The 25,496-nt window shown below is 41.1% G+C and overlaps 1 protein-coding gene and 2 non-coding genes across 3 annotated transcripts in view; 2 read left to right on the top strand and 1 right to left on the bottom strand.

Moving 5' to 3' along the window:
• Positions 1-25,496, top strand: part of LOC115051719 (NACHT, LRR and PYD domains-containing protein 3-like) — a 318,526-nt gene that overhangs the window by 189,990 nt on the left and 103,040 nt on the right. The gene's annotated exons all lie outside the window — the stretch shown is intronic.
• On the top strand, positions 19,262-19,332 carry trnag-gcc (transfer RNA glycine (anticodon GCC)). Its single transcript has one exon. It is a non-coding gene; the product is annotated as a tRNA-Gly (tRNA).
• Positions 25,263-25,336, bottom strand: trnan-guu (transfer RNA asparagine (anticodon GUU)). Its single transcript has one exon. It is a non-coding gene; the product is annotated as a tRNA-Asn (tRNA).

The following is a 25,496-nucleotide window of genomic DNA, read 5'->3' as shown; positions in this document are numbered from 1 at the left end:
AACAAGTGATAAACAATAAACATACATTTCCAATCGTCATCAGAACAGATAAAAAACTTTATGACACGGACCACTTAAGTTGGTGACAGATAGAACATCATGTTACTTGATGTTACTTCATCACATTTGAAAACTGTGAGCTTGGTGTATTTCATTGGCATTTTTTGGGGGGCAGGTGGGACTTGAAAATGAATCCTTGTCAGAAATGATTGAGCAATAAAGAACAACGATAAACGAGGGGAGAGGGGTGAACAACATTAATGGGCTGGAAAACTGTATCTGTCATAGAAGAAGACATTCATAAAGAGTTAAAGCAAATTCATTCAAAATGTCATACGAGGGGCTCGTTCAGGATTTGAAACTGGGAACTCTTACACCCTGAGTGAGAATCATACCTGTACACCAACAAGCCCTGGAAGGAGGAAATGTTGATAGTGTCCATGGTTTTGCACACCACAATTGTCATCCAACAACATAATGTTCCTTTATTTTGTTGTTTATGCCTTTATTGCTCACTGCTACAGTTAGTAAAATATAAAACACATATGAATTCTATTTTAATCTGTTCATTTTAAATTGCTGATCTGCAGCTTTTTTCTAATTTTTCTAATGTTAAAATGAATGATGTCAGATTTTGTTGATGTCTGGTCCTCTGCTCCAGGTGGAGAGTCCTTCCGTTTGTGGAGGATTTCAGTGAAAATAAAGAATGAGGTCGTGTTGTGTGTATAGGGGCAGCATAAAGACTGGGTCCCGCTGTCTTACTCAGGCTGAACTACAGCGTCTATTCACGGGCGCGATCCCACTACTGAGCGGCACGGGGGCTTTGACCTGCTCCGTGTCCGACCTGGGCCGGTGCACCCCTCCTTAGACGACCTGGTGATCCCGGGCTCCCGCCGGAGCACCATATCGATACCGAACTTAGTGCGGACACCCGATCGACATAGTCCGCTGCAGCCCAGAGCTCCTGAGCTCAAACGCTCCTCCAGCCTCAGCCTCCCGGTAACTTGGATTACAGGCGCGCGCCACCGCACCCGGCGAGGGACGCACTTCCTGATCGGACTTTTAGCCTTTATGGCAATGACGTCACAAAAGGCAGCAGCGCTTCAGACTCACACGTCACTTCAAACCTTTGAGGAAGTGACACACAACTGTGAGGAGCACACGTGTTGACCGACACAGACGTGGTTTCAGAGACAACAACATGGCAGTGAAGCGCACACTCTTATTTTGAAGGACAGTATTTTTTTTGTCATGCTTTCTTTTATTCTTTTGAGTGTTAATATTGTAGGAAGGAATTTACAGTTACAGATGTTGATGTTTAGGTTTAAAACATACACAAATGCCGGGAGGGAGGTCTGCGAAGCACCGGAAGTAGAATGCATATTTTATTTTGTAATCTCCATTTACCGTCTTGCGCTGCTAATTACTTCCTCTTGCTCGCGACTCTCCTTCCAGAAAATTACGCATTTCTGATGCTCTTTGTATTTTTTTTAATCGTTTTTGTTGTGTAAATTGAACTAAGTTAGTAAAAAAGACTTACAACGTTGATGTAAACAGCGAGTTAAGTTGTAAAACTATATATTTTGTTACTTTCATGCATAATCTCGCTAATTAGAGGAGAAGTGGAGAAGCATGAGTTGCTCAGCTGCTACTTAGCTTATAACGCCAGAGTGTGCTATTGAGACTGGATGCTAACAGGAGCCATGTAGTGACTGTGTTCATGGTGTTACAGAGCACAGAGGGCATGTAGGAGAAAAACCTGTCAACACCTGTGAATGTTTCTTCTCCACAATGCAGGTATGTGAGTTTATGCAAGTTATTCTTTTTTTAGTGTTCTTAGGTTGATGTGCATTTTATTTAGTTGGGTTAGGGTTAGTTGTTTGTGTTGTTTGTGCTCTGAAATAAAGCTGGTCCCTTCCGGGTACTTTTCCTGTGTGAGGGGAACAGATGAGCACAGGTGAACCCCATGTGAGGGTCAAACTCACAGCTTTCATATAATGAGACTGCAACATCTAGGCCTGGAAGTCAGCTTAAGTAAGAGTGAGATGGAGGAGACCTGTCAGTGCTGCTTTTCATGTAGAGCAGCTCTGTTTTAAAAAGTTGGAGGAAAAAGTAACATTGCATTGGCCGGGAATCAAACTCGTGAAAGTACACATCGTTCTGCAGTTGTCAATCAGCAACAGCAGCAGCAGCAGCAGCAGCAGCAGGTACAGCTCTGAGCTTCATCCTCTCCCTCCTCCCAAAACGGTCACAGTGTTCAAACTCACACAAGGAAACTGTTAGAAATTCAATGTAAAAAGTGTGACAGTGGCGTAACAAAGGTGGAGCTTATGTTTGCATCTGTGTGGGAAACAGCAATAAAATAAATGAAAATAAAACAGGTTCTTGTGTGGCAGATGGAGATTCTCTCCCCCTCCTCCTCACTCATCAATCCCATCAGCTATCAGGTGCTGCCCCTCTGTGTGTTTACGTGGATCCTCCAGTTCCTCTTCCTCACCTTCACAGTCCGGTGTGTGTGTGTCCTGTGTGTGACCTCTTGAATGCAGACCGGGTTTACGGTTTCCTGCTCAGAGTCCGTTTGGCCTGTTGTTGTGAGTTGGCAGTGTGCCCTCTCCTCCTCTCCTCCACTCTGTTTGAAACGGCCCTCTGCACAGTGGCTGTGCCTTCTGTGTTTCACAGCCATCAGCCTCCACCACCAACAGGCTGCTGTTTTGTTTGTACTGTCACGGTCGTGTGAGTGCTGGAGGTGAGGAGCCAAGCGCAGGAGCAAGTGGAAGCGGGTTGAAGGTGGTGGAAATATACATGTTTAATAAACAAAACCAAGACTTGGAACAGACATAAACATACATTCATGCACATACTTGTACTCAAAACAAGAATGACTAAACTGGAGCGAATTCAGAAAACCTAGGCATGGCTCAGGGAAGAGAGATGAACAAGACAAGACAATAGGACAAGGATTTGACACGGACTAGACAAAAACCAAGTCTTAAATACAAACTGAACTTAACGAGACACAAGTAACATACATTAGGGCAGGGAAGGCAATAAACCAGCTGAGGTGGGAAACAAAAAAGAAGGGAAGTAACCAAACAACACTGAGGGGAGACAAGACTTTGGCTTTGACCAGGCTGAACTGGTCTGGTTGCAGAGGACGTTACTGAACCGAGCCATGTTTCAGTGGGTTTATTTATACCACGTGCTTTAAACTGTTTTAGTTTAATTTAGTTTGTGGTATTAATACGTTCTTTTCATATTGTTTGCTGTCTGGGAGTTGGTTGACATAGGCTCCACACAGGCACATCCTCCAACCCCCCTGGGTAATGTAAATTAGATTTTGTTTTGTTCATTGATTTGATTGGATAACTGTAAGTGTGTTCTTTTGTAATTTCTGTGAGGATTAGGGTGGGAGATTGTTTGACTTTATTTGGGAGAGCTTAGTTTTGATTGTTTAGCTTTTGGGGTGTATTATTTGGGTTATTTGGTGTGTGTCTTGTGTGAGTGTGTGACCTGTGCCTGACCATTTTTCTTTGGTTAGTGTTAACTGTGTTTCTCTGTTGTGCAGCAGCAGCACCGGGGTGTGAACTGGTGGCCAGGCCGGGAATCAAAGCTATGAAAACATACATCGCTCGGAAATGAATAATATTTTTCTGTTAGGTGTGTTTTAATTCATTATTATGAATTTCCTCAAGAATGAGAAGCAGTTGTGCGTGTCATGAACTGAAAGCTGTTTAATAACATATTTGTTTGTATTAGTTCTGCCATGGGAAAGGTCATAGATGCATGCCATGGTAGAATCATCACAAAGACGTCACACTGCACTGGTTTTCTTTTTTTCTCACCTGCCCAGCTCTACCCGTCTGCTACACCTAACCCTGTTTACCTGGATTCCCTCACCAGAGGGGCTTCAGAATAAACCGTTGAACTGTTCCTTCTTTGATCTCAGTCTGTGCTGTACGTTGGTTCGACCTAACACCCGTTATAGTCAGTATATACATTTTGTATAATAGGGGGATGTTACTTTAAAAGTCCTTCAAATGTAAGGCATTATTCTTTTCAATCCCGGGCCATATTCCACATAGTCTGGAGTCATTTAGTGTTTTTACAACGGTTTCAAAAACAGGTTGGAGCGCTTTTAACATCACTCTGTTGTTTCATACTTTGGACTCTGAAGTTATGAGGATGTGACTTTTCCTCAGCTCAAACAGACACCAGGACTGATGAGGGAGGACAAGCAGCTTCTTCTCTTCACATGAAGCTGGAAAGTGTCAGAAAGTCTCCCTGAAGTGGGTTCAGCAGGTGAGAATCTGTAAATTGTGTTTTTGTGTTGTTGTGCTGTTTCATTGTTTGACTGGACAGTAGAAGTTTTCTGGATGCTGATTGGCTGGTTTCACATATGTAAAAATAATATTATTTGTTTGGCGTCAAAGGACAATGATTTAAGAATCAGTTGTATTCATGGCCATTAATAGAATCAACAGAGGATTGATCTTCAGTGTGAGTTGACAGAGTTTATTGAGAATCTGTAAGTGTGTGTGTGTGTGTTTGTGTGACTGCTCAGAAACACAGTATGAAGGTCTGTGGAGTAAAACAGATGTATTATTTATTTCCAATTTATTTCACCAAGATAATCCACCTTTTATCAACACAGTTGTGCTGGATTTGAAAACAAATTGATGGATTGAACAGATGGATTTGGAAATATACTTTTTATGTAATAAATGTAACACATTTGGGGATTATAAATCAATAAATACAAAATTTAGAACTGCTGTCACAGATAAAGATGGTTTGTTTTGGTAATTATGTCTTCAATGTTAATGAGACATGACTTAATGTGTCCTGTGATTTTGGACCTGTCCTGTTGCAGTGCTTCATGAATTAATTTTATCTGTCAAACTCGCCCATCAAAGTCAGTGGGCGGGGCTAATGTGAATTGAGCCGAATCGGTTGCTTTGGTCAGCAGCCTGGAAGTGTTTGAAAACATTGCAGCTATAGACGATGTGTTTCAACTTTCTCGGGAGGTGTTGAAAGACATTTTAGATCTTGCAGGGTATGTGAAAGCAGGACCTGCTGACCCAGAGCAACTTAAACCAGATTTTAATTTTTGAAAGGTGGCTCCGTGGCTCCGTGAATTGAACTCTTGAGTATTTCCAGGTATAGTGAAGCCAGTGAAGGTTTAAAGTTGCACTCCTTGTTTTTATAGTTGGAATTATTTGAGACAAAACAGAACAGTTGCCATTGTCACATGTAGTTTGATCAATAATGTGACATGAATTAAATCACAGCTCCATCAACCCATCCTACAGTCAGATACCACCATCTAGTGGACAGAGAGATGAAGCACCATCAGAGCTGAGATACAGTTCTCTGAAACTTCCTGATCACTTAGAGATCAGATTGATTTGTGTATGACGTTGTGGAGACACACTATGTAAATAATGTGTCAAAGAAACAAATATTTAAGGTGCATCCTAAACATCAGGAACCACCTCCCCTGGTCTGGAGTTTCCTGATAAAAGGTCAGATTTGTTTAGTTGTAAGTGATGTTTGATTAGGCTTGTAATGATTTGATGAATTGTAAGTTGTATGGCTTTAAATGTTACCAAATGCAATAATTATCTGATGCAATTAAAAATTGTGTGTGTGTTTGTGTGTGTATATATGTGTATGTGTGTATATATATATATATGTATATATATATGTGTATATATATATATATGTATATGTATATGTATATATATATGTATATATATATGTATATATATATATATGTATATATATATATATGTATATATATATATGTATATATATATATATATGTATATGTGGCATGAACATTAATCTTGAATGTTGTTTCTGAATTGTTTTCTTTCTTGATTTCCGTCAGATTCTGTGATAACAGTTTGTTGTTGGGAGTTAAAGGCAGAAGTTAATTACATATTAGTGGCAGTAATGATGATTATGTGTCCTGTGATGTAAATCCTGTTGTAATAAAGTGTTTTGTTGTGTTTGTGTGAAGGTGGAGGCTCAGCTATGAATCAGTGTGAGGACAGAGAGGAGGGAGCCCCTCCCTCTAAAACCACTCTGTGTGGGGAACATGAGAGTCAGACCAAAGCTCAGAGGTGAGATGAGGATCTCTAACTGTCCATCTGTCAGAGCTCAGCACTCAGATCACTGCTCCATCATTATTCACTCTCACTGTCACTTACATTTTTTACTGCTGAACTTTTGCTGCTGCTGGTTTGTTAGTTTGTTTTAATAGGGAGGTCAACCAGCATGTGGAGATATTATTATTATTATTATTATTGTTATTATTATTATTATTGTTATTAGTCTTGGACTTTTCAACTAGAAAATTCCTTTGCAGAAATTTTGAGAGTGCCTCAGGGGGCTGCTGTCAGGATGAGTTTGTGATTTATTTCCTGTGTTCAAAAGTCACCCCGATCACATTGTGGTTTGGAGAAATTTCTTGTTATATTGTTACTATAGGAAAGAAGGCTATTGGATGTCTTAAAAGTTGCTAATTGGCATCCTCGTTTAATTTGCATAATTTATTGACAATAGCGTAATTATAATAGACTCTGCAGGAGAGAGTCTAACATTCTGGGAGAGACAAAAATTGAGTAAAAAACATTAGAGCGATAAATTAACTTTTTTCTGTTGATCCCTTCTTCTTTTTGCCATTGAAATAGGCCATCACTCCCCTGAATAATATCATGACTGTAATTAATGTTGGTGGAGAGCCACATGAAATAAGCTAAATACATTTTTTTTAATGTTAGAATATAGGGAAACCAAATGTCCTTTCATAAAATTTTGCTAATTTACATCCAGAGTGGGATCACTCTGGGGCTTTGATTCCAACAAAGAAAAATGACTCACCATGTTCGGATTCAATGGTGTTATTAAGCACGTTTACATGCACAGTTAAGTCGAGCTGTGGTTATAGCTCGATAAAGCCATCTCATCGGACTTCTGTCCTTGTCCCAGTAAAAATGCACAGGAGTGAAATCGATTTATTTGTTGAAATTCTGCCGCCTCCACTACGGTAGGTGGCAATGTGCACTCTTTCAGCTTGTGGGTAATGGGTCACTACCGATTGAGTTATGACGTCACAGACCACAACAGAGGTGTAAAGAAACAAAGACCGGTGAGCTAATAAGTTAGGGACTCAGAGGTAAACTGGCACGACAATGGACAGCCACCTTGTAAATGTGTACATAACTTCTCCATGTTAGCCGGCTGCTTTGTGTGACCTCCTACGTTTCTAATTACATTTTAAATGCCATTCAACTTCCAGGTCATAGCTTGGCGTAAAACGTAAGCATATGCGCAGGTCACCTCCTCCAGCTCCAGTCCAACTGTCCGCGTACATGCAGCAGTAGCTCGACCTTCAATCACATTATCTGGGTGTGTTAGTCCGACTATTTTCAGCTCAATTTCAGCCTAGTTAACGTGTTTACATGTACTTTAAAAGTCCACTTTTGGTCATACAGACGCTATAGTTCAGTTTTTTAGGTGTCAAGTAAACATGCTTGCTGTCGTTCCAAGTATCACACTACTTACCTGCTTTACATTTAATGGTTTTATTTTGGTCCATATAACTGATATATACAAACATTACTGAACACCACAATATGGAAGACAACCTTGCTTTTCACAATTTCAATTCAAAAATAAAAATGGTAAGTCCAAAACTGACTCATATGGCTCCAAAATGGCTTAAAGTATGAGCAAAAATCACAACCTTTGTAATATAAAACAGGAATAACAACAACCAAATAATAATGTGGCTCCGCTCATACATTGGCATGTGGTCAAAATTGCTCTCATATTCATATTCATACTCATACTCTGGCTTGATTGTTTGTTGTTTGATTGTTTTTTTTTTTGTGTTTGTTTTTTTTTCTTTTTGGACAGGCTGTTTAATCAGCTGATCTTCTTGTGAGAATCCAGTTTTTAACACATTTCTCTGGTTTCCATAGTTTACCAGGAGGCCCAACCAAAAAAAAAACAAACAAACAAAAAAAAAAAAACTTTAATACAGACACCTTTCAGATTTTTAGTTGAGCTTTATCTGCATGTTTGAAGCAACAGCATCTCAGACAGGGGAGATGAGGACCAGCACATAAAACATAACTTTGGGAAGTGACAAGTTGAAGATATCAGATAGCCGTGTATTTGTGAAGACCAGGAGATGTTATTAATGAACAACGCAATGAATATTAAAAATTATCTATTAAAATAAGACTAAAAAACTGTGTACTTTGAAATAGGTTTGTCATAATTGATTTTAACTGACAGGCTGGACAGAGAAAATGTTAACATAATGCAGCGAGGTAGTAGGGGTGCCCCCTCCTTATTCTTCTTTTTTTTTTCCTACTTTTGTTTGGTTACCTGGATAATTTCTTTGGTCCTGTGCTTGGTGTACTGGAGGTGTGTGCTTATCTAACTCGTGTTTTTATTCAGCACTAGTAATTTTTCCACAGCAGATGAGCCTTTCTTTGTCGTGTTATTGCCCTCATAATATTCATCTTACCTTCTTTTTGTTTGCTGTCAGTATGAAAGGCACCCCTAGATGATGTGGCACTATGAGTATTATATTTAAATAAACACTGGGTCAACTTATTCTTTATTCGGTGACAACTCATAGATTCCCACACTTGTGAACTCTTCCTTAATGGTGCCTTTATTGAAAAGTCAGAAATTCACAAAAGTGATGGCTGTTAGTAACACACAGTTAAACAGGCTGAGTACAGCTCCAAAGTTTCAAAGCTCCACATGTCAACTCAAACCAATCAGGTGACTCAGTCTGACTGGAGCAGTGACTTCTTCAGACATAATCAGTGACTTCAGCTGAGTTAGTCTTGTGTCCACTGTGGACGAAGAAGAGTGAATGAAGCTCTGTCCACAGAAAGACACCGAATGAGGACACAAAGTGAAGTGAGGTACTTCCTGTTCTCCTCATGGACAGTGTGACCCAACATCATGGTGAGCTGGATAATACACATGAAACCAACAAAACTGACCGGGACTTTATTTTTCTGTCTGACTCCGTCCTGAAGATGAAGGACTGTGTGTGTTTGGATTTGCCTTGTGTTTTTGGATGTGTAGCTTTGGAACAAACTGTTTGTTCTGTTTCTTCTTTGTCTTCTGTCAGTCAGAAAGTGTTTCCCTCTCAGACCGACTCCGTCCTGAAGATGATGGACTGTGATGAGGAAGAGGAGGCCAGACCAGAGTCTCCAGGATCAACCTGTCTGTCTCTGAAGTCTGACTGGTCCAGAGATCATCCTCCAGACTTCAGTGACGGACCTGGACCCTCAGAGACAAAGTAAGAGACTGTGAAGATGAGAATAAAAATCTGTTCATAGATTAATATACATGATCCTGAATCATTACTGCAGATTCAGGAAGACAAGATGGATCTTCTGGGTTTTATCACCAGAAACTACTGAGGATTTTTTTCTGCCAAAACATTTTATTCCATCAGTCAGATCATGTCAGTTATAAAGAAATGTTTTCACAGAGACAGGAAGGGGAAAAGACATGTCTCTGAAGAGGAGCAGCCGTCCCACTGTGCTCTGTGTCAGGACGTCCTGAAGGATCCAGTCTCTACCAGCTGTGGACACTGGGTCTGCAGACAGTGCTGCACCTCACACTGGGACCAGTCTGGTTCTTCAGGAGACTCCTCTTGTCCCCAGTGTGGACAAAGATCCAGAACCAGACCAGGTCTACAGACCAGCCCTGAACAGAGTGAGACTGAACTTCTGACTGACGTCTTTAGTTTTCCATCAGATCCTCAGACTCTCTGTCTTCAGTCTGATGTTGTCTCTTCTCTGTCAGCAGATCGTGTTCTACAGGAGGTTTTAGATCAACATAAAATCAGTCTGAGGACCAGATGTCAACATGTGACTGAAGGAACAGGAAGTGGAACCCTCCTCAACAGGATCTACACTGAGCTCTACATCACAGAGGGACAGAGTGAAGAGGTTAATACCCAACATGAGGTGAGGCAGCTGGAGACAACTTCTAAGAAGAAGACCCTCCATGATGCTCCAATCAAATGTCACCACATCTTTAGAGTCTCACCTGACCAGCAGCGTCCCATCAGACTGGTTCTGACCAACGGCGTCGCTGGAGTTGGAAAAACTTTCTCTGTGCAGAAGTTCAGTCTGGACTGGGCAGAGGGCTTGGAGAACCAGGATGTCAGTCTGCTGGTTCTGCTTTCATTCAGGGAGCTGAACCTGATCAGAGATCAGCAGTACAGTCTTCTCAGGCTGCTTCATGTTTTCCATCCAACATTACAGAAGGTCACAGCAGAGCAGCTGGCTGCCTGGAAAGTTCTGTTCATCCTGGACGGCCTGGATGAAAGCAGACTTTCACTGGACTTCACCAACAGGGAGGTCGTGTCTGACGTCACACAGGAGTCATCGGTCCACCTGCTGCTGACAAACCTCATCCAGGGGAATCTGCTTCCCTCGGCTCTGGTCTGGATCACTTCCAGACCTGCAGCAGCCAGTCAGATCCCTCCTTCATGTGTTGACAGGCTAACAGAAGTCCGAGGCTTCACTGACGCCCAGCAGGAGGAGTACTTCAGGAGGAGGTCCAGAGATGAAAAGCTGTCCAACAGAATCATCTCACACATCAAGAAGTCCAAGAGCCTTCACATCATGTGTCAAGTCCCAGTTTTCTGCTGGATCATCGCTACAGTTCTGGAGCACATGTTGACTACAGACCAGCAAGGAGAGCTGCCCCAGACCATGACTGACCTGTACTCACACTTCCTGCTGGTCCAGACCAGGAGGAAGAGGATCAAGTACCATGAGGGACATGAGACAAGTCCACAGGAGCTGATGGAGGCTGACAGGGAAGTTCTTCTGAAGCTGGGGAGGCTGGCGTTTGAACATCTGGAGAAAGGGAACATCATGTTCTACCAAGAAGACCTGGAGCAGTGTGGTCTTGATGTCACAGAGGCCTCGGTGTACTCAGGACTCTGTACTGAGATCTTCAAAGCAGAGAGTGTGATCTTCCAGAAAACAGTCTACTGCTTTGTTCATCTGAGTGTTCAGGAGTTTCTGGCTGCAGTCTACATGTTCCACTGTCACACCAACAGGAACAAGGAGGTCCTGAAGAACTTTCTGGGAAAAAAAACAGCAAGATTCAGCCCTGGAGGACTTTCTGATGGCAGTCCTGAAGAAATCCCTCAGAAATAAAAATGGTCACTTGGACCTGTTTGTCCGCTTCCTTCATGGTCTCTCTCTGCAGTCCAACCAGAGACTCTTAGGAGGTCTGCTGGGTCAGACAGAAACCAAACCAGAGACCATCCAGAGAGCCATCAACAAACTGAAGAAGATGAGGAAGATGAAAATCTCTCCTGACAGGAACATCAACATCTTCCACTGTCTGATGGAGCTGAAGGATCACTTAGTTCATCAGGAGATCCAGGAGTTCCTGAAGTCAGAGACCAGATCAGAGAAGAAACTCTCCCTGATCCACTGCTCAGCTCTGGCCTACATGCTACAGATGTCAGAGGATGTTCTGGATGAGTTTGACCTGGAGAAGTACAACACATCAGAGGAGGGACGACGGAGACTGATCCCAGCTGTGAGGAACTGCAGGAAGGCTCGGTGAGTCCACTCTCATTCTCATCCATCCTTCTTAGTTAAGATGTTTTTAAATCCAATCTGATTCAGATGGTTTTTCACTGTCAGCTGTTTGTTTTCAGATGATTCAAATGCTGCCAGAGATAAATATTCACTTAGTTGTGTTTCTAGTGGAAATCCTAAAGACTGATGACATCAGCAGGTATCAGTGACTGATCATCTTCACCAGCTTCACTGTTCACTGATCTCAACTCAGTGAAAATTAAATCAGTAGACAGTCAAATGTTTTCAGGTCAACATGGCCTCATGGTCCCTCAGAGGAGGCAGACCTGGATCAGGTCCCTGACAGACTGAGGACCTGATGGAAGACCAACTGACCACATTTTGTCTCTTCACCTGAAAAATTATTAAAACTCTGACGGTGTGAGACAGAGATGGAAGTCTTGGTGTCTTTCATCCTCAAACCCTCCAGATGAATATGTAGTGTCTTTGGTCACAGTGACATATTGTGTAATATGTGTCATCACAGACTTGTTGGTTGTGGACTCTCAGAGACTGAGTGTGACGTTGTGGCCTCAGCTCTAAAGTCCAACCCCTCCCATCTGAGAGACCTGGACCTGAGTCAGAACCACATAGAGGATTCAGGACTGAAGCTGGTGTGTGCTGGACTGGAGAGTTTGAATGTTGTGCTGTTGTTTGGATGAAGCGTGTTGAGACATGATGATGACCTACAGTAACACAAAGATCATTGAGGACATTTCTGATAGATTATTAATTATTTCATCTTCATCTTTTACTCTTTACTCAGGTTGAGAAGCTGCAAGTTGTCAGAGATCAATTGTTCTTCTCTGGTCTCAGCTCTGAAGTCCAACCCCTCCCATCTCAGAGAACTGGACCTAAGTTGGAACGACCTGCAGGATCCAGGACTGAAGGATCTGTGTGGTTTTCTGAAGAGTCCTCACTGCAGACTGGAGACTCTGAGGTCAGACTCATGTTTCATTTCTGCTCTCAGATTCATATGATGTTACAGTTGTGGTGACTCTGACCTGCAGACAGGTTTATATATGCACTTAGGTTTGTCTAAGAAGATGTTTGGCCTCTTATCTCAGGGGTTTCATCAGTTCATCAGTCCTCACTAGTCTGACAGACAGTGGAGTTGGACCCAGGTAGTTAACCTCTGTAGGAGTGTTCACAAAGCTCCTTGTGACAACAGCCCATTAGAGGAGTTCCACTGATCATTGTTAGTCCGCTACTGTAGACACATTTGTGTGTCATTTCTTTTGTGGAAATTCTCTGCTGCTGGTGAAGAAGTTTTTATTTTCTTTGCAAAGAAAAGGTCAATCATCACACGAGCTGTAAAAATGAAGAAAGAATTAATAAATTACTCATACATAATATTAATTTCAGCTCACTGGCCCAGGGATGGTGATGCAAAGTGTCAGAATGAAATATCTTTTTAGTAATTCTATGATCAGGCAGCTTCACAGATCTGTTCCACAGCTGGAGCATTTGTCTCTTATGTCTGATACTCGAGGGCTCCCAACCCAAATCACCATGAAGAGCCAACACTGAGGTCCATTTGTGTACTGCTGTAAGATAACCAATAGATCTATGATGCTGAGTATTACAAAGAGAATATTCACAGAATCCCCAGACAGCAGAAGCATCGTCTGACACACACACACACACACACACACACACACACACACACACACACACACACACACATTATAGAACATTATAGTGAAAGTATAAATTCCCAGATGTCCCATTTTGGAACAATGTTCAGCATAATGTGACATTTTTTTCTTTCTTAGCCAAAAGAATGACATCATCCACATGTAACATGGCTCTATTGGTTCAGTTTGCAATATTCAGCTGCAGTGGTTTGGTTCCACACTAAGATAAGGATTGGCTCTAAGGGCTGGTCTGCTGGGGGAGCAGTTGCTCCGTTGCCCTCCTCTGTCTGCTGCATGTTTGCTCCATCTGCCTCACGGACCTCCTCAAATATGGTGAATATCAATCTCAGGATTCTACGGATTGATATCCCCTCCCATCCCTGAAATTTCTTACAGATGATCTAGATCACAATAGATTCTGCATATTTAAATATGCTTTCCACATTCAACTGTTCATGTAAAATGTAAAAATAAAGTTTGGCTGACTCTGCTGTTTGGTTATTTCTGATGTGTTAAAATCACAATGTTGACAGTTTGATTCAGTTCAGGTTCTTTACAGTGTTGTTTCATTTTCTCATTAAATCTTGTCACTGTTTGTATTTGACTGTTGTGAAGCTGCTTCCTGTTAGTTCAGCTGTTTGACTTTCATTTTCTCAACTTCTACTTTCTAAGCCTTCAGCTCTGAACAGTTGATGAAACATTGAACGCTTTCAAGCAGGAACTTTGTCTCCTAAAGTCACATCTTTTATTCTTTACTCAGGTTGATGGGCTGCAGTTTGTCAGAGATCAGCTGTTCTTCTCTGGTCTCAGCTCTGAAGTCCAACCCCTCCCATCTCAGAGAACTGGACCTGAGTCATAACAGGCTGAAGGATTCAGGACTGAAGGATCTGTGTGGTTTTCTGAAGAGTCCTCACTGTAGACTGGAGACTCTGAGGTCAGACTCATGTTTTATTTCTGCTCTCAGATTAATATGATGTTACAGTTGTGGTGACTCTGACCTGCAGACATCAGGCTGATATTATACTGATCCACACTGAGGATCTTCATGCTGACATCAGTTTTCTTCTTCTCTGGTTTAGTCCAGTCAGTGTGGCAGAGAAATGTTGAACTACAGATTTAAAACCTATAAAAAATAATAGAAATCCTTCAGTGTTTCAATGACAGGAAACATTTTTCCATGCTAACATGAACAAATATATATTCAGTAGGGGTGGGAATTATTGACGATCTCACAGTTCGATTCTATTCAGATTTTTGGGGCTATGATTTGATTTAATTCTCGATTCAAAACGATTTTTGATTCATAATGATTTCTGTTTCAATCTATAGGTGTGCAAAGGATCCTCATGGTCTACTCCAGTCTGCTTTGCAAGAAAGAATGATGAATGGAGACATTAAAGTGTCTTCTTCACATTTATTAAGTTTTAAACATTTATTCATGCTTAGATGGAATCACATATTGCTTAACAAAAATAAGTGTTTCTTAAAAAAATGTGCAGTTAAACATGCTGCCTTTAAAATTGTAAGTGAAGTGCCATTTTAAATGTGTGTGGACCACAACTGCTTCTCTTTGCCTGCAATGAGGACGGGGTGGGTTGAATCTCTTTCCTCCTTTATTGTAGTTTCCTCCCTGTTTTGGTGCATGCGTATGTTCCAGAACCGGCTCCGTGGTGACTTCAAAAAGCGTGCAGATTCGTTTTATTTTTTAAAATCAATTTTGGGACATTTTGACTCGATTCTGAATTGTAATAAACGTGAATCTCTCTCTTTTTTTTTTTTTTTGGTACACCCCTAATATTTAGTGTTTTCTTGTTGCAACACAACTATGAAATCATGGGACTAAAGCAGACTGACTGAGTGATCCATGTTAAACATGGTCACTGCTGAATGAAGTGAAAGTGTTCCAGATGTTGTGAATCATGCGTAGACTTAATGAAACACTGAACACTTTCAAGCAGGAGCTTTGTCTCCTAAAGTCACTTTTTTTTTTTTTTTTTAACTCAGTTTAAGAAGCTGCAAGTTGTCAGAGATCAGCTGTTCTTCTCTGGTCTCAGCTCTGAAGTCCAACCCCTCCCATCTCAGAGAACTGGACCTGAATCAGAACGACCTGCAGGATTCAGGACTGAAGGATCTGTGTGGTTTTCTGAAGAGTCCTCACTGCAGACTGGAGACTCTGAGGTCAGACTCATGTTTTATTTCTGCTCTCAGATTAATATGATGTTACAGTTGTGGTGACTCTGACCTGCAGACAGGTTTATATTTATGAGGGAAAATCCTCTTCAGGTTTTAGACATTTAAACTGTTAAATTATTTGAAAGTAACTTTGGAAAACAGATTTTTATTAAATTGAAAAAGACACTTTAATTGTACGCAATTTATCAATCAATCTTATATTTTTGAAAGGGGACATCATTTATTAATGTATATTTATATGTTAATGTACAGATTTTAGTTTGTGGTTGATTTCATTTATTAATTTATTTGTTGGTCATTTCATAAAAATGTCCAACCCACATGGGTTTATGAGACGTATTTAATCATATAGTGGCTGTTAACAACATAAACTCTCATAGTGGCATGTAAACATACACAAACATTACATTATTTTCCTTTTCTAAAGTCATAATAGTAGATTTTAAACAAAACAATCAACCAAAAAAAATATTTTGCCTTCTTTCCCAAACCTCAGAAATCAGCTACCAGAGGACTCCTTTCACTAAAACATAATTCGCTCTGAACAGATGACGAAACACTTTCAAGCAGGAACTTTGTCTCCTAAAATCACATCTTTTATTCTTCACTCAGGTTGAGACGCTGCAGTTTGTCAGAGATCAGCTGTTCTTCTCTGGTCTCAGCTCTGAAGTCCAACCCCTCCCATCTCAGAGAACTGGACCTGAGAGGGAACGACCTGCAGGATTCAGACCTGAAGGATCTGTGTGGTTTTCTGAAGAGTCCAGACTTCAGACTGGAGACTCTGAGGTCAGTAGAGTTGGACTCATTTCATGTTCATTTCAATAATATTGCTTTAATACAGTATCAGAGCAAAGACTCAGTGTTTCCTGTGAACCTTCAAACTCCTCAGTGAAGCTGTGAGAGGAGAACAGAAACAGATTTCAGAATTAGACAGAAAGACAGAGAGAAAACAGTCAGCCAATCAGATCAGTCAGAGGACTGTTGTGATCATGTGACCATCAAATGAAGCAGATTCCAGCTGAAGAACTCAGAGATGTTCAGATTCTGGTCCTCGTCCATCAAACTGTCAGATCTGAGCTGAGACTGTTTGTTCTCTGATCAGGTTCATCTGTCACAGCTCTGAGATCAGTCTGACTGAAAGCTGCACATCACTGATCTTCTTTCATCACACTGTCACCATGTGGTGTTTCTGCAGACCAGAATCCTGTCTGTCTGTCTGTCTGTCTGTCTGTCTGTCTGTCTGTCTGTCAGAGTCTCTCTGTTTAAATGGACCTTCAGTAAATCATCAGTAAAGTGATGAACCTTCATGACTCAGCTCTTTATCTCCACTGTGGACTCAGAGAAATGTGCTGAGTCAGCAGACTTGAGGTCTGTGAGTTTCCAGCTCAGTGTGTTCACTCCAACACGTTAACATGAGCTGAGAGGAAGCAGCTGCTGCACATCTGGACTGAACAGGACTGAAGTCCCTGCAGGTCTTTATGCTGGATCTGCATCACTGACTGACAGCTGATGGACAGAGTCAGGAAACACTGATGGATCTGCTCTCTTCTTCTCTACACAGGTGGAGGCGGTGAAGAGGAAGGTGTGTTTTGATGGAGGATCAGCTGCTTCCTGATGATCCAGATGTTGCAGCAGCAGCTTGTCCAGACTCTGGACCATGTTCCTGGGAGGTGGAGAGGAGAGCTTCATCCAGCAGAGACTGACAGAGGAATCAGAACTGGTCTGAGAACAGAGTCCAGTCCACCATGATCCCAGAGACTCCTCAACTCCTCAAGTCAAGCATTTTTGCATAAACTATGAAATATTTTATTGTGGAACATGTTGACTGTCATTTAGCACTGATTAAGCTTTTAAATTGGCCCTTTCTTCACTTCATAAAAATATTGCATTTTTCTTTAATGGTTTTTCTTATCTTGAACAATATTTATTTTTATCCACATGTGGCAAAAAAAAAAACATGTCAATAAATAACGGGATGCTGAAAGGGCTCAACTCAACAGAGGACATGGCAACAGTTTCTCTTCTGAAAGGACAATTTTTATTCAGTGTACTAAATTATATTTGGTAGAAAAACATAACGTGTGTGTGTGTGTGTGAGAGAGATGTGGCCTGTGTGGGGGAACTCATCCTGATTATTCTTATGTTTCAATGTTTAAAGCCCTTTGTGGAACTTTTTTTTTTTTTTTTTTTTTTTTTTTCAAAGGGGCTGTATAAATAAAAGTTAAAAGCTGCGATCGATATGCTGGTTGGTTAATTGGCTGATATAGTGATATCATACAGTCCAATAATGTTCTATTGGAGTCGTGCAGCAGACTCAGCTCAGTGTGTGAATGTGCTGCTGCTGAACTGGGACTCATGAGTTCCACTCTGAACCAATGAGTCATGAATCATGAGTCTGACTGTGAACCAGTCTACAGTATGTGCTGTGGGTGAGTGACAGCTCATAGCGGGGAGGGAAAGGGAGTGAAACAGCAAACCAGAGCTGCTGCTTTTCCTCCTTCTTTCTATATGAACATGAGCACCATGATGCACACTGCTGTGTTCTCATATCAAGCTCATGTTCACCTTCTTTCTTTCACAGGGAGAACATGAAAGAAGCTGAAGCTGAACTCAGCCTTCCAACTTTAGTGCTCCGTGTCACAGACTGATCCATTTTCTGACGTTATAGTCCACACCAGGCTGCAGCCTCTCTGTGTGACACTTTGTTCATCATTATTTTCACACTTTAGTTCCTGCTTCTTTTCATTTAGGCTCCATGTAGGCTGTTCATGATGACTTTGTTTGTGTGTGGCTGTTTTCTTCTGAATGTGGGATCTCTGTCTGAATGAAAGTTTCACAATCACTGCCTCAGACTGCATTCAGAAGGAATTGTTGAAGTCATAGAAGCTGAAGAGTTGATGATCAGAGGCTGACAGCTAAAGGAAGCTAGAATGCACACTGCTCTCTGACAGAGTCGGCCTCCCTCCACATTTAGGAGGCTTTTTCACTTCTTACAACAGCTGACAAAGGGCTCATCTGGGATTTGAACCCCGGACCTGTCACACCCTGAGCCAGAATCATCCTGATTGTTCCTGGAATGGTTTGGTTAGTCAGAGTGTGTCTGTGTGTGTTCTTGTCTCTCTGAGTGGTTGGAAATGAAAATGGAGATCGGTAGAAGCAGATGACTTTGAAGATGAATGAATGTTTCAACGACAACATCAACAACTGTTTACTCACCTCTATGAGGCTGTGTGACGTCACTGGAGATCAAAGGCATTTCCTGTCCTTCATCGCTCTCCCACGCGACACCAACTCAAACGTCACCGGAACGGCGCATGCGCACGAAGAAGCTCACATTGTCTCGCGAATGAATGAAGTGAAACACAAATCAGCTGTTATTAGACAAATAAGTGGCGTTAAATTGAACTAAAAACAAATCTGTTGGTTTGTTCCTCCTTCTACTTATTAAAATGCGTCTTTTCCTGCTTTCGCTCATTTTTGCAATCACAGACTGAGCGAAGCTGCGCACCTCATCCACTGTGTGTGTGTGTGTGTGTGTGTGTGTGTGTGTGCTCTCTCTGCTGGTCTGAGCTCTCAGTTCATTTAAATACTTTGTTGGATCTGTCTGTCTGTATCATGTCAGAAACTTTGAAACACTCCGAACTTCTTTAAAACACGGTGGATTTACTGATATGAAAGTGTCCAGCAGTCCATGATGGATTATTATAGAAAGATATCAGCTTTAGACACAGACGCTGCTGATGACTGGAGAATCGTGACGTCATGGTGAAACTCAATAAATAAGCATTGGTGGTTCAGTGGTAGAATTCTCGCCTGCCACGCGGGAGGCCCGGGTGCGATTCCCGGCCAATGCAGAGTAACTCTTTACCAACATCCAGATGTTAGAAACACAGTGCTGCTTGGAAAATACCCTGATAGACTCCAACACACTGTGACTTTGTGAAACAACCAGTGGAGCCCCCTGGTGGTCAGTAGAAGTGCAGCCCCTCTGAGCTGGTGGCAGACCAAGGCTTCAGTCTGCACACATCTTCCACATGTGATGGCACACACACTGTGTATTGTGGCAACATCCGTCCCCTCAGAGAGAATCTGCTCTTTAACCCTCCTGTCGTTTTCACCCCCCGCCCCTTACTTTAGTGTTCCTGCTCTGTTTGATACGGTGGCCGGTAAGTGCAAAACTAAATTACAAAGTGCCAAACACTTTTACAAAGCGTCAAACAAGTTTACATGTTGGGAAACATTTTTACATTTTATTCAACAAAATTACATAAGAAAAACACTTTTACCCCGGACAAAACAAACTTACATTTTATAAAACAACTTTCCAAGTTGCGAAACAAATTTCCAAACGACAGAATCTTCCGGAAGGGGAATGTACCAAATGCCGGAAGTGATCCAGAAGAAGATTGACTGTGAGCTCAAAAAGTTTGTATCGGTTTGTGTGGCGGGAAAACTTTGCTGAGTGAAAGTTTATGGCAGCATGGAGTAAAATATGTTTTGGCCGTTTTGTGGAAACAACTTGAGCCAATTTACGCGGTTGTGTTTTCCGTGCGGACGATCTGTAGAATGTTTAACGTTGATGAACGGACCAGACGGAAGGAGCACGCGCACAGGAGACATCTAATAAACAGCCGGAAAATGCTAAACAAGCTAAGTGTAGCATCGCGCTAACTAGCTGAAGCCGCTGTCAGACATGCAGTGAATTAAAGTGCACCGTTTCATTTTGCAGCCAATCGTTGTCTTCACGGAATAGCAACGCGTTTAGTTAGTATGCGTTGCTAGTTTTTTATTTATTTATTTATTTGTTAGGCTTTCAGTTATGCTAAATGCACAATTGTTGCTGATTGTTTTAGCTGCTGCTAACTTTCTGTTTTGATACGGAACTCCGTTCATTCCAGCAGAACAACCATGAACATCATATAAACAATTCATGGAGGACAGAAAGTCAAAGTCAAAAGAACTGTGGGCCGAAAGGAAACAGGTCCAGGTACGTGTGTGGATATATCTGTAAAATATGGAAGTAAATGTATGTGTGTGTGTGTGTGTGTGTGTGAAATGAATGATATCTTTTTGTTATTTTAGCAGATAAACATGGATTGATGGCGCCACATGGAGCTGATTTAAAAGCTCAGAGAGGGAAAACACTCCCATTATATACAGATCCGGAGGTAGCAGCACCTGATCTACTGAAGCATGATGTGAAGTTTACACGGTGCAAACATCAGCCTGCGGACTCTTAAAAGGATGATTCCTCTCCAAACGCCATCAGGTTGGAACTTCGTGGACCTGGACAACTGTTTGGCTATCGGACGATGTGGCAGGTACTCAGACAAAAGTCCAATCTTCGAGTGAAGAGAGATGATGTGATGAATGAGAGAGCACGCAGAAGGTTTCTAAGAAGAAGCTGCTACTCAATGGGAGCGAACTGTATGTGGCATGCAGATGGTTCTGATAAACTGGCTCTCTCAGGACGCATGGATGGATTTTTTCACCTAAAGTGCTGTGGCTCCAATGTGGACCGACAAATAACAAGAAGCCAACAGTGATCGCTGAGAATCTCCTCTCATGAGACTGAGGACTGATTGTGGCACGGAGAATGGCATTATGGCTGCCATTCAGTCTCCCCTACGCCTCCATCATGATGACTGCTGCTCTGGGCCGTCCAGCCACATGTATGGCTCATCCACGAATAAGCAGCGTGTTGAATCCTGGTGGGCCATATTTAGAAGGGGAAGGTAAGTGGCCTTCATGAAGTCATTTTATTATGACGAACCTTTCATTTGATTTTATCTTTATGTTCTATCGCAGATGAACTCCTCTGAACGTATATAATAATTGAGGCTGGGACTTTAACGCGTTCATTTCAAAGCCTGTAATTAATATTTTTTCATGGAGTTGCACTTCTAATAATAATATATATTTACTTCTGATTCTATCCATTTCTACAGGTCTCAGTTCTGGATGGAGTTGTTTGCTGGATACTTCAACGGGAGCCATGAGCATCAGTGCCTTCTGAGATGTTGCTATGGTGATGTTGGATGAGTGTGTGAGACTGTGGAACAGTCACAGGATTCACACTTCCAGAACAGCGTCATGTCCAATGAACTGTACTGCTGACCACACAGGTAACATTGGTGATGGATTGATGTTTCTATGTTTTCTTTTATTATTATATTGATTGAATATAAATGCTATTTATTGTATCTAACACAGATTTGGCTCCACAGACTGGATTTGAGATTGAACCAGCTGATTTGGATGCTGTTCCAGAGGCGAGCCTGTCAATAGCTCCATGTGGGGACTCAAACATGCAGGAGGACTTTGACTTTGTTATGGAGCACAAACAACTACAGAAGCCAGAGAACTGGGAGTCTGCAACAGAACTGTACATGAAGCTGAAAGAAACTGCTCAGCTGTGAGTCTGTGAGAAAGGGAATTTTCCCTTCCACATGATCAAGTGTTTCCTCATTGGGGTTTCTGTCCTATTTCTATTTTATTTATATATTTATTTTTTTAATTAATTAATTTTTTTAATATACATGTCAAGAGCCATGAGAAGACTGTGCTGTGATTTGGTATTAGACAAGTAACACAGAATTGAATCAAATATTGCCATGACTGAAAAACTCATAACCAATCTATCACAGATGCAATCAGAAGGAAATATTTGCAATTTTTTTATTGTTTGTAAACATAACATTTGCATTCCCATTGTTTCATTTCTTCAGATGAACAGGTACCAGAATCATTTGGAAACATCAGATGGAAAAGTGAATGACAAGCTATGAAATCTGATTTGGAGTGGTGGAACACTGCAGTCTGTCTGAACACCAAGTGTCACAGCTTCATTTTTCCTGAGTTTGAAATCAATTGATAAAAACTATAGCAAAGTAATGAGTCCTATATTTTTGTAAGTATGGAATACAAAACTTCTTAAATTGTTTTGTCTAAAACTTAACAGTGAAAATCTTAACTGTGTGGAGAGAAAAAAAAAAAGAAAAAGAAAAAAAAAACACCTTTTCACAGTCTGGAGGGGTGATCTAGTTACCAATTACAAGTTACAGTTCCAGACCAGTGAGTGGCTTTTCAGAGTGGCACAGGACAGGGGCCAGCAAAGTAGGCTGTTGCTGCAGTGCAGTCAGAAACTGAAGAGCTGAAAGACCATCTTTGAATCTAAAAAGTCACCACAAACATTGTTTCACATTTAAATGACCTAAAGAAACTTCAATGTTTTCTAAAATGACTATCCACCCAAACATATAGAAATGAGTAAAAATGGTTGTGTGTTGAACATTACTGATTTAAAGAAGAACTCTGTGTCTTGCTTTGTACTTGGCAGGGTAAATGTTTATGAAAAATAGTTCAAGCAACAAAGCGTATGTCAAGTTAATGATCATTAACCATTAGTGTTGTTTACATCTAACCCTGTTCATACCATTTACATTGTACACCAAGAACTGATGTCCTTCTGGTCCATCAGAAATGGGCCGGTCTTTCAGATGTTTCATCAGTAGAGTTAAAAACCCGTCTCGGCCCACCTGTGTCAATTCCTTCTTCCAAAACAGCAGCATCATCTGTGAATTTTACCAGCATGTCACAGGTTTCAGAATATGATGAACATCTTACAAATGCAAATATCTTTCCCATGTAATCAATAAATTAATATTAAAATTAAGTGAATCACTGTTGTTTTTTTACTTACCCGTAGCAAGTACTCCTGACTGGATTTGTTTCAGGTGGATCCAGATCCTCAGTGTCAGATATTACTGTCTGAAAAACAAATGAAAATGTCTGAAACAACACACTGAAAGCAAAGAACATCAGGCTGCCATAATCTGCCTTCATACCTGTCCAGGCTGAGCTGTGGATGAATCTCTGAAACATGATAAAATTGATAAACTGATGAACTTTATGATACAGAGTATAACGGAGCTTTGAGTAACATTTAGAGGTAGAGAGGAACCATAAGATTTATAAATAAGATGATTTTGTTATAAATTATATCACACGTATGATATTTTCTACCACATGTTCATCACAACCACATCAACAACTTAAAGACAAATTACTGCTTTTGTAAAAACTAATACCTACCCTTTAGCTTCAGGTTTGCGTTTGGGAGAACTGTGTTTTTTTTGGTTCAAAAACCTGAGAAGAAAAGCACAATTGTCAGCAACTTTAAACAGCTTCCATTATTGTTCCCTCACCACATACAGTATATATCAATGGTGAAAGGTTATCAGGGTGTCTGATTGGAATAGTAAATGCCAAATAATCAAGACTTGGTTCTTAGACTTAATGCTTGAAATCAAATGCATATTCTATCAATAAATAAATAAAAAAACTGAAAGTACAAAATGTAAAAATGAACGTACCACAGTGTCAGCTGCATTGAATTCAGCTGTGCTCCTCGATGTGATGACAATTTCAGAATCAGAGTCTGATGTATCAACCTCTGTAGTAAAAACAAACAACACATTATTAATTATGCTACATCAGAGTAAATAAATGTGTAAAAATATTGAATGAAGAGATCCACAAACCTCCTCTAAAGTGTGTTTCTAGGCAAATGAAAAAAGTGCCTTTCCTATTTCCTTTTTATATTCTGCCAGTTTGAATGGGCTTTCTGACCCAGGCACATGGAGCACCTCTGAACAGTCTGGATACAAAAGAAGGTCTGCTCCTTCATCCATCTTCTTGTTAAATGTTCTCATTTCTTGGACAGCTTGCTTCAGTAGATCAGGTGCTGCTACCTCCGGATCTGTATATAATGGGAGTGTTTTCCCTCTCTGAGCTTTTAAATCAGCTCCATGTGGCGCCATCAATCCATGTTTATCTGCTAAAATAACAAAAAGATATCATTCATTTCACACACACACATATTTACTTCCATATTTTACAGATATATCCACACACGTACCTGGACCTGTTTCCTTTCGGCCCACAGTTCTTTTGACTTTGACTTTCTGTCCTCCATGAATTGTTTATATGATGTTCATGGTTGTTCTGCTGGAATGAACGGAGTTCCGTATCAAAACAGAAAGTTAGCAGCAGCTAAAACAATCAGCAACAATTGTGCATTTAGCATAACTGTAAGCCTAAAATCATAAAAAATAAATAAAAACTAGCAACGCATACTAACTAAACGCGTTGCTATTCCGTGAAGACAACGATTGGCTGCAAAATGAAACGGTGCACTTTAATTCACTGCATGTCTGACAGCGGCTTCAGCTAGTTAGCGCGATGCTACACTTAGCTTGTTTAGCATTTTCCGGCTGTTTATTAGATGTCTCCTGTGCGCGTGCTCCTTCCGTCTGGTCCGTTCATCAACGTTAAACATTCTACAGATCGTCCGCACGGAAAACACAACCGTGTAAATTGGCTCAAGTTGTTTCCACAAAACAGCCAAAAAAATCATTTACTCCATGCTGCCATAAAGTTTCACTCCGCAAAGTTTTCCCGCCGCACAAACCGATACAAACTTTTTGAGCTCACAGTCAATCAATCTCACATCCAACACAGAGACTCTGAGCAGGCCCACCTGGTCTTAGACCCAGACCCAGACCCAGACCTAAATCCAAACCCAGGAGACAGAGGTTGAGTGAGTCAGTGAGGAAGAAGCTGCTCGTTCTCCTTCAACAGTTTGATCTGAGGAAAAGTCACTTCCTCTTTTCAGGAATCAACTTCTACCATCTGTCCACTAGATGGAGATAACTGAGCATCAACGTAAAAATCCTCTGGTCTTCCATGTGTGAACTATAATACCAGTGAATTAAACAAAGATCGTCCCTGGGTGGGCTCGAACCACCAACCTTTCGGTTAACAGCCGAACGCGCTGACCGATTGCGCCACAGAGACATGTTGACCAGTTCCTGTTACAGCCTGCTGTTCCAGCTTGAATTATCCTCAATGTTGCCCCACAAGAAGAAGGTCGTTGGTTTGAATCTCAAACTGTCAGCCGTTTTTCTGATTGATATGAGTTCCAGCCAATGATGTTACTGATAAGAGACGGCTTGAC

Source organism: Echeneis naucrates, chromosome 2 (genome assembly GCF_900963305.1).
Source record: "Echeneis naucrates chromosome 2, fEcheNa1.1, whole genome shotgun sequence".
NCBI classification, from domain to species: domain Eukaryota; kingdom Metazoa; phylum Chordata; class Actinopteri; order Carangiformes; family Echeneidae; genus Echeneis; species Echeneis naucrates.
This window is presented reverse-complemented; position numbering and strand designations above follow the sequence as displayed.